Source organism: Drosophila willistoni, unplaced genomic scaffold, assembly GCF_018902025.1.
Source record: "Drosophila willistoni isolate 14030-0811.24 unplaced genomic scaffold, UCI_dwil_1.1 Seg569, whole genome shotgun sequence".
Lineage (NCBI taxonomy): Eukaryota > Metazoa > Arthropoda > Insecta > Diptera > Drosophilidae > Drosophila > Drosophila willistoni.
Genome location: NW_025814490.1, coordinates 238,591 through 247,269, shown reverse-complemented (window position 1 = coordinate 247,269; position 8,679 = coordinate 238,591). Strand labels below are relative to the sequence as shown.

The following is an 8,679-nucleotide window of genomic DNA, read 5'->3' as shown; positions in this document are numbered from 1 at the left end:
CGTTGACACTGCATTATTAGCTTCTATATGTGAGCCTTGCAGCTTAGCTGATTGGAGTGAACACAATTTTTTTTACGAATGAAAATTTATTCCATCCTTTAAAGCAAAAAACCGAGATCGACTTCTTTAACTTTTTATGCTTCTCTATCTATTACCGAATTGTAAAAACTGAAATTTATTAAAATTTCTACTCACATATTTGACCTACAATTGAAAAACCATCTAACTAATTCTTATATTCCAAAATGGTGACACATTTGCCTACATTCTAAAGAGAGAATTTGACAGTGGCATAATAAAAGTTTACCTATGATGACTTTGGAATTTATTGTAATGGACAATGTTCAGTGTGGCGATTTGAATAAACATGTGGACAAGCGAAAACAAAACGATCGTTTCATGAAAACGAACAAAAGACATACATGCATATCTAATCGTCGGCTTTTTCAAGTTTGCCGCTGGCGACCTTTCAAACTGTAATTTGTCTGCCCAACTGGTTGGCAAACAATGTGGCCAAAAGGCACCTACCTACCTAGATTCAATAGTTGGACTGGATTTCGTATGGGAAGTCGGACATCCGTTGACTGCAGAGACTGCAAGTTTCCATTGTATGCAGTCAGTATTTGTTCACCACGGAAAAGGGCTTCTTAAATATATGATGCTGGACTTAATTCCACAAATATATTCATAGAAATGATATGCCTATATTCTTAAATACCTCAATGAGTAATCGGTTCAATCAAATTGCAAAATCCTCCAAATCGATATAAAATCAAAGCCGTCGTAATTCAAAACTGCTGCTGCACGTTTTTGACATTTGATTGTGAACCTAAGAGAACAAGACGAATTTGGCGAATTCCGTACACCTAAAAGTAAATATCTGCGAAAAATTTAATGCGGTCATAAAATTTTAATTTGTGACTTGTTTTCGAAACGATGTTTGAATGTTGTATGAATATCGTAGACGCGGTTTCGAAGTTTGAATTTAGTTCGCGTTTTTAGGAAACACTAATATAAACGGGATATATAGATACTTTTAAAACAAAACAACCACGAAACACCATAAACTTAAATTTTTAAATTCTGAAAATGAAATTACTTCCCGATTTTGTGCTTTTGTGTAATTTTGATGAAGAATCGTTTGTTTTTTACTTAATTTTGATGTAAAGAAGTTATTACTTTGCAATTGTTAAATCAAAAAGGAGTCCCACAGACAGATTTTCGTCCGTGGGGTGCGGGAGCGGGGGCTGACAGAACATCAAGAGTTGATAAATTGTTCGCTTGGCTGCATCCTGAAGCGAGTTCTTAGATGGGGTAGCTATGCCTCGTTACCAAGTCTGCACAGGATGTCTAAGCGTTTCTTGAACATCCGGAACATCCCACATAGACCGACTACAGGATATGGGTGTCAGACGAATGTCAAAAGTTGGTATATTGTTCGCTTGGCTGCATCCTGAAGCGTTTTCAGCAGATGGACTCCTAGGTACTTAAGCTTCATCGCTGCCAAGGCTGCATCCTGAAGCGTTTTCAGCAGATGGACTCCTAGGTACTTAAGCTTCATCGCTGCCAAGGCTACACAGGAGGTGTGCAAGCGTTTCTGGAACATCCGCAACCTTTCATTTTCTGCAGTCCTTTACATGAGCTGTGTGTCCGATGAGCATGCCTGTGAGCATCCTGCAATCCTAGAATCTGCGCTGACGGTCTGTCGCCTTGCTGCACATAATCTTGGATATGACTGGTACGCTTACAGGATACAGGTTACAGGATCTTTTAAAATTTAGCCAAATTTCCAAATAAAAGAATTTATTTTTACAATTTCGCCTAATTATATGTACTTCGTAACTTTGGCCGAAAAGACATTAAAAAGCACAATGATATGATATAAATGACTATGTATATGTTTCGTAACCTTTAACTATTTTTTATGGAATGTGTGCTTAATTTTGATGTAATGTAATTTAAAAAAATATATATTTCGTATAATGAATGATAACTTTTAACTTTTGTAACATTTTATGGAATTAATTTTAAAATTTGTACTTAATTTTGATGAAGAGTTTTATTCTTATTTCGTGTTAAAATTTTACTTAATTTTGATATAAAGGATTAAACGTAACCACTTTTGTAACTTTTTGGGTATTATGTTCTAAATTTGTATTTCCCAATTTTTGTCAAAAGGAACAATAAGGATTTTAAAAATGTTTAGATTAGAGGGATGAATGTATGCTAAAATTTGTAGTTAATTTTGATGTAGAATTTTATATGTATAACTTAAGTGTGGCCAAAGGGACAATATTCAACTTTTGTAACTTTTTGCAATTGACATAGGTATGTAATTTTGATGTAAAGGAAGAAATCTGTTTCCTGTTTTACGAGGACTGGACTTAAAAATTTGTTATATATTTTTTAAAATTCGCGTGTTTTTCGTGTAAGGATTTTATCTATTTTTTAATTTTTGTCTGAAGCACCAACACGATAATTTTTGAAACTTTTTACTTAAATAATTTTCAAGCTCGCAGCAATATTGTTACTATTCCACTGAAATATTTTCTTTCAATTCATATGACCTTTTGTGAGTGAGTATTTCTAGGTAACTAGATTGACTTGCTATGATATGAGAAACTTTGAAAATTAATTGAAAATTTATACCGCCTTCTAAGACCCTTGAAAACAGGTCACTTGGCTGGGGCCCTCGAAATAAAATATTACATTATGTTTGTAATCACATTAAATGTCGATGTCTAGTAACAAATTGCTCTGCACAGGTTGCAAATATATCTGCTCTGACATCATCTATAACCATTAAACATTATCCCATCAATGTGTATATTATGTATGCCCACATATACCCTTGCAGAGGGTATTATAAAGTTGGTCAGATGTTTGTAACGCACAGAAGGAGATGTTTCCGACCCCATAAAGTATATAAATTCTTGATCAGCATGAGAAGCTGAGCCGATATAGCCATGTCCGTCTGTCCGTCTGTGCGTATGCGTTTTACTCAGCCGTCTTAAGAGCTATCGGGATGAAATTTTTTTGGGTTTTATATTACCCGGGTAAGATAAAGTATGAAAATCTTTAGGATCAAAAACTATATAATATAGCTCTAGAAGAAACATTTTCGCAAAAATTGGAGTATTCCCATGAAATTTACCAATATGATAGTATTGAATAAAATCTCAGATCCCAAAATTTGAATCTGATCGTATAAATAAAACACAAGTTACAGTCAATATAAATAGGTTTAAACGCTGCCGGCAGCGCTGCTTGCTGCCTACTACGTCATCATCAAATCAACAGAGCAGACGCATACACACACAGATGCAACGCTACATGAACTGTGCGTGCCGTGCTTTGCTTAGGGAATAATGGAAGAAGAAAAAATTGTAGTTAAAAGAGAAGTAATATTTTGTTTGTGAATTGATGAATAGAGTTGCAGGGCAAAAAATTTCAAAAAGGAAAAATATTATTGCCAAGTATACTGCAAGGGTATATAAAGTTCGGCATAGCCGAAGTTAGTTTCTTTCATATTTTTCAATATATTTACTTTTTTAATTATATTTAGGGCCGGGGCTAACTTCGACCGCGTCAAAGTTTGTATACCCTAGCAACTTTTTAGGTAACTCTTTCCTTACCTATAGCCATCAAAATGGAAAAACGTTTTTTCTAAAAAGGCTAAAGTTTGCGAAAGAACGGCCTACAATCTTAGCATAAGAAATAACGAAGATATTGATCAAAGTCATTGTTTTCCACCGATCGTTCCTATGGGAGCTATATGATATAATCACCCGATCTTTATCAAATTCTGCACAGTCATTAACAGATATATTAAATTAAAAAAATATTTAATTTGAAAGCAATCGCGTTAAAAGTAACGAAGTTATTCACAAAAGTCACTGTTTTCGAAAGATCGTTCCTATGGGAGCTATATGATATAGTCACCCGATCTTGATGAAATTTGGCATAGTCGTTTATATGTGTAATTAACGACGGACGGACGGACGGACATGGCTATTTGAACTCGTCTCGTCGTGCTGATCAAGAATATATATACTTTATATGGTCGGAGATGCTTCCTTCTATGCGTTGCACAATTTTGACCAAAATTAATATACCCTGTTTGCAAGGGTATACAAAACGTTCGAAGCGAAAAATTCATTAAAATTGAGTCGCCAAGGACAGAAAAAGTTCGAAAAAAAATATGTGTTTGATTTAACTTTAATGTACAAAGAGCGGTAAAAAAAACCACCCCAATTGATGAATGCTTGTATGTTAGAGAGAGACAGTGAAACGTCTAATTGTAAGTTCAAGTGAGAATGAAAAGTGTTTGAAGTTTGCGTGGCAAAGAGGTAGAAAGCGCAAAGAGATTGACGATCGTTGAAATTTTGCGAAAATTTACGTGGCAATGAGGCTGGCATAGCGTAATTTTTGTAAATGTGTTCGAGTATCGTGGTGGGAACTATTCACTGAGATGGTAGATTTATGTGGCAAATGACCTAGAGTGGGAAATTGAGAATTGGTGGCAAGCGAAGCTTTTAAAAATTGGCGGCAAGAGAAGCTACAACAATTGGCGGCAAGAGCGAGAAAGCATTAGACGCACAAGTTTGGCGGCGTCACTGCGAAAAATTTGTACAAGAGGGAGACATCGGCATTGGCGGCAAGAGCAAGAAAGCATTAGACTCACAAGATTGGTGGCGTCACTGCGAATAGAGACGAAGTATTAAGTTTAAATGTAAATGAGCTCAAAGAAAAGTTGGCCAGTTTGAATTTGGCAATAACTGGTAGAAAGCAATCGTTGCAAGATCGTCTTCTCGAACATTTCAGTTTGGTGGCTGACGAAGTCGAGGTTGAATCCGAAAGTGATGATGCGGGATCATTTCAGTCTACGGCACCAACTGCAGTTAGAAATAATTTTACTTTGCGCGACATTGAGGATTCTCTTTCCTCGTTCAGTGGGTCAGGTCAACCGTCCATAGAAAATTGGTTACGGAATTTTGAAGATAATGCAGAAGCAGTTCAATGGAACTCTTTACAGAAATTTATCTATGCGAAGCAATTATTAAAAGGTGCAGCAAAAGTTTTTGTGCGTAGTGAGCGAGGAGTGACTGATTGGATATCATTAAAAAGAATTTTGTTAAGCGAGTTCGGCTCAGAAGTATCAGCAATTGAAGTACATAAATTGTTGCGAAATAGACGTAAACGCCCAAATTAAGATTTTCGTGAGTACCCGTATAGTCTGAGGGAAATAGGCAGTTCCATAAACTTAGATGAAGCTAGTCTTATAGAATATTTCATAGAAGGAATACCTGATTCAAAAGCTAACAAAAGTAACTTGTATCAGGCAAAGACAGTCATTCAGCTGAAGGAACAGATTACAATTTACCAAAAGGCTTACTTTGGTCGCCATCAACTGGTAAATAGAAACAGAAATCATAATGAGAAGTATGATAGAAAAGCGGAAATATCTAAACAACCGAGAAAATGCTTTAAGTGTGGCGAAGTACCTCATTTGATGAGTGAGTGTCCGAAGATTAAGTGCTTTAAATGCGATCAGATAGGGCGTAAAGCATCAGTATGCCCGAAAGTACAATGTCAAAGAAAATCAATGTAAAAGGAAAAGCTATTTTTTAAAACAATATCATGTGAAAACGTTGAGCTGTCGGCACTCATAGATACACGATGTGACCTATTTTTAATAAGAGATGATATTATCAGAAAACTTCATAGTGTAGAATTAAGCGATGAACGAAAACGTTTATTGGGAGTGTGTAAAAGTGAGTTAATTACTATAGGTAGTTTTAAAGCGCAGGTTACTATTGATGGTGTTCAATGGCCCTTAACGTTCCATGTTTATAGAAAAGAGGATATTGACTATGAAGTAGTGATTGGAAACAACATTTTAGAATTAGCTGATATGGTTATCACAAAGGGAAATGCTACTTTTAAGCCTAAAGAAGAAGAAGTGATGCCAAACACAGAAGCGAAAGAAACTGTACACAATGAAGTGAAAACTCCGAAGGGTATGTTACAGGAATTTGAGAGTTTGTTTTTATTAGCTGAATTAGATTTGTGCCATATAACTAAATCGGACGTCAAAGAAGTCAAGCAGCTTATTCACAGTTATGTACCACAACCGTCAAAGAAGAGTCCAGTCGAAATGAAAATATTATTAAGTGACGAATGCCCAGTATACGAACGGCCGAGGCGTTTATCTTTCGTTGATAAAGGTATTGTGGACTCAACAGTAGAACAATTATTAACCGGGGTTGAGATGAGGGCTAATAGTTTCCCTGAGTTACAAGAACTTTTGGAAGAGGAAGCCATAGAAGAGCTGGAAGTTGAACGCACTAACGTTCGTCAGGAAGCTCAGCATAATATGGAGAGAATCCAAGAGGAAAATCGAAAAAATTATAACAAAAAACACAAAAAGGTAGTTGAGTATAAAATTTATGATTTGATAGCAATTAAGCGAACGCAATATAGATCAGGATTAAAACTTAAGGCTAAATATTTTGGACCATATAGGGTGGTGAAAGTTAAGTCCCATGGACGATACGACGTAGAAAAGGTAGGAGATCACCAAGGTCCTGGGAAAACCTCAACTGTCACAGAGTATATGAAGTCGTGGAATGGTCAAGTGAATTCATCAGACGATTCAACATTCGAGGCGAATTATAAGTCAGTCCGGCCGAATGTGGGAATGGGTCGAGAGACGAGAAGCGGTCGATTGTATTGAACCAGTTCAGAGGTGCATAATTTAAAGGTTATCAACGATATCGATGACAAACCGTCGATATCATTGAGAAAAAAGTTCTATGGCGTCAAGTTGTTTCGACCGGTTGTGTTCTGCGTGGCTGCTCGAATAAAAAGAGTATAGTTATGTAATAATTAAGTGATAAATGTATAAAGAAATAATGTTGAATAAAACTGTACGATTGATTGTGAGTAAAAACGGCCTAGAAATTCGGGAGGAAAAAGTGGGAATGCACTACGAGTCCCACATCTATATTTTAAAATTTACCCCTGACGGACGGACATTCCCAGAATACCGACTCTGTTGCTTATCGACCTTTCTTTATTTTTAAGACTAAAATTTATATTTTCCTATTGCTTTTTTGCTTTTCAAAAGCACCGCATAAACTTTCCATCAGCCATTTGCTATTTTTTTTTAAATTTAGAATAAATTTTCGATGCTCGCTACATTCATGCGATTCACTGTACCAATCTAAGTAATTCGGGTCCTTCTCAATATTCGAAAGGCATTCATTAACAATTTTTTCGTTTAGTTTGCGCGCATGTGGGAAATTTTTAAAGAACTTATAATGCTGCTTCATCAGGTTAAATAAATGATTTTGTGGGGCTTTAAGCTTTAGGTTGTTGTTTATAGTTTTAAAATTGTTGTTAATGATAAAAAATTCCGATTCCTCATAATTTGCGATCTCTTCTTTTAAAAGTTCTTTGCACGTATCGCAATTGAACTTTTGTTGGGCTTTATGCATAACAAATCCTACGAAATATTTCAATGATTTCTCAGTGGCTATACTGAATTCAGTTGGCTGTTCTTTATCAGCCTCGGTTACTTCATCCTTCATATTTTCATCTAAGATTATGTTAAAATCTTCGTAATACACCTGATCTTGGTCATTTACGTTTTCAATTGCCAGTTCATGCTTTGTTTCTTCAATAACATTTATTAGCATATCTTCATCTGGCTCGCAATTACCTGTTGTCGTTTTTGAAGTTATTAATTTCATTGACAACATTTTTGATATTATTGCATTGAATTCGAATAACATAGGATTATTGTTTGTGCCACCCCTGCTTTTTATTAATTAAAGTACATGTTCTAGCGCATCTTGGTTTAGACGTGACAACATTAAAAAGAATACTTCGTGCCCTTCATTCCAAATATCGCTTGTAAGCATTAGTATTGCGTTTATTGATAGAACTATTCCATCTAAACAATAAACTTTTCTGCGATATAGACATTTTGTGAGGTCAGGGACATCATATATGCCATATATTTTCTGGTCATCCAGAGAAAAATAGGGTGCTTCGTTAACTATTCCAAGTTTATTGAATCCCCCACGATTGTTGGGCCTTGATCGCATACTACTGCTCTTATAAAAAGGCCTAGGGTTCTTGCGGCTGTTATATTTGAATCTATTAATTGTGTTAACTTATGAGCAGAGAGTCCAGTAGATGCGGCTACATAGCTCAATACAAATTTCCAGTTGGCATATAGCCCCCTCACCATGAAAACACATATTTGCTTATATAAAGAAACAGTTTTTTCGTAGCCATCATCCACAAATCCTTCCACTTATCCAATCTCATTCATGTAGGCCTTCGAAGAATAAAAATGAAGTAAGTAAGTCGACTCGTCGACTTGGGTATACCATACACCAGGTGAAACAAATATTTAAAATTTCGAAAACAAAATGTAACTATTAAATTGTTTTAACATGCCTCATAACCATATGCTATCTCGCTCACTCTACAAACACACGAGCACTCTAACGCCGCCACTAGCCAACGGCCAATTCTGCCCTTATGGATCGCGCGGCAAAATACGTTCATACGCATATATTGCATGATTCTAGTCCGATTTCAATAAAATTTGGTAGTTTGGTAGAAATAGATAAGATTAATTAGTCCGCCAAATTTTATTGCGATGGT

The 8,679-nt window shown here is 35.8% G+C and overlaps 1 long non-coding RNA gene across 4 annotated transcripts; it reads right to left on the bottom strand.

Annotated features, from left to right (window-relative positions):
* Positions 1-308: 308 nt before the first annotated feature.
* LOC124461621 lies at positions 309-1,080 on the bottom strand. 4 transcript variants are annotated; one of them, XR_006955159.1, is made up of 2 exons: positions 719-1,080; positions 309-666 (listed from the first exon to the last, which is right to left on the bottom strand). It is a non-coding gene; the product is annotated as an uncharacterized LOC124461621 (long non-coding RNA). The 4 variants fall into 4 exon arrangements; XR_006955158.1 differs by having other exon boundaries at positions 309-661; XR_006955161.1 differs by having other exon boundaries at positions 309-646.
* Between the last annotated feature and the right edge of the window lie 7,599 nt (positions 1,081-8,679).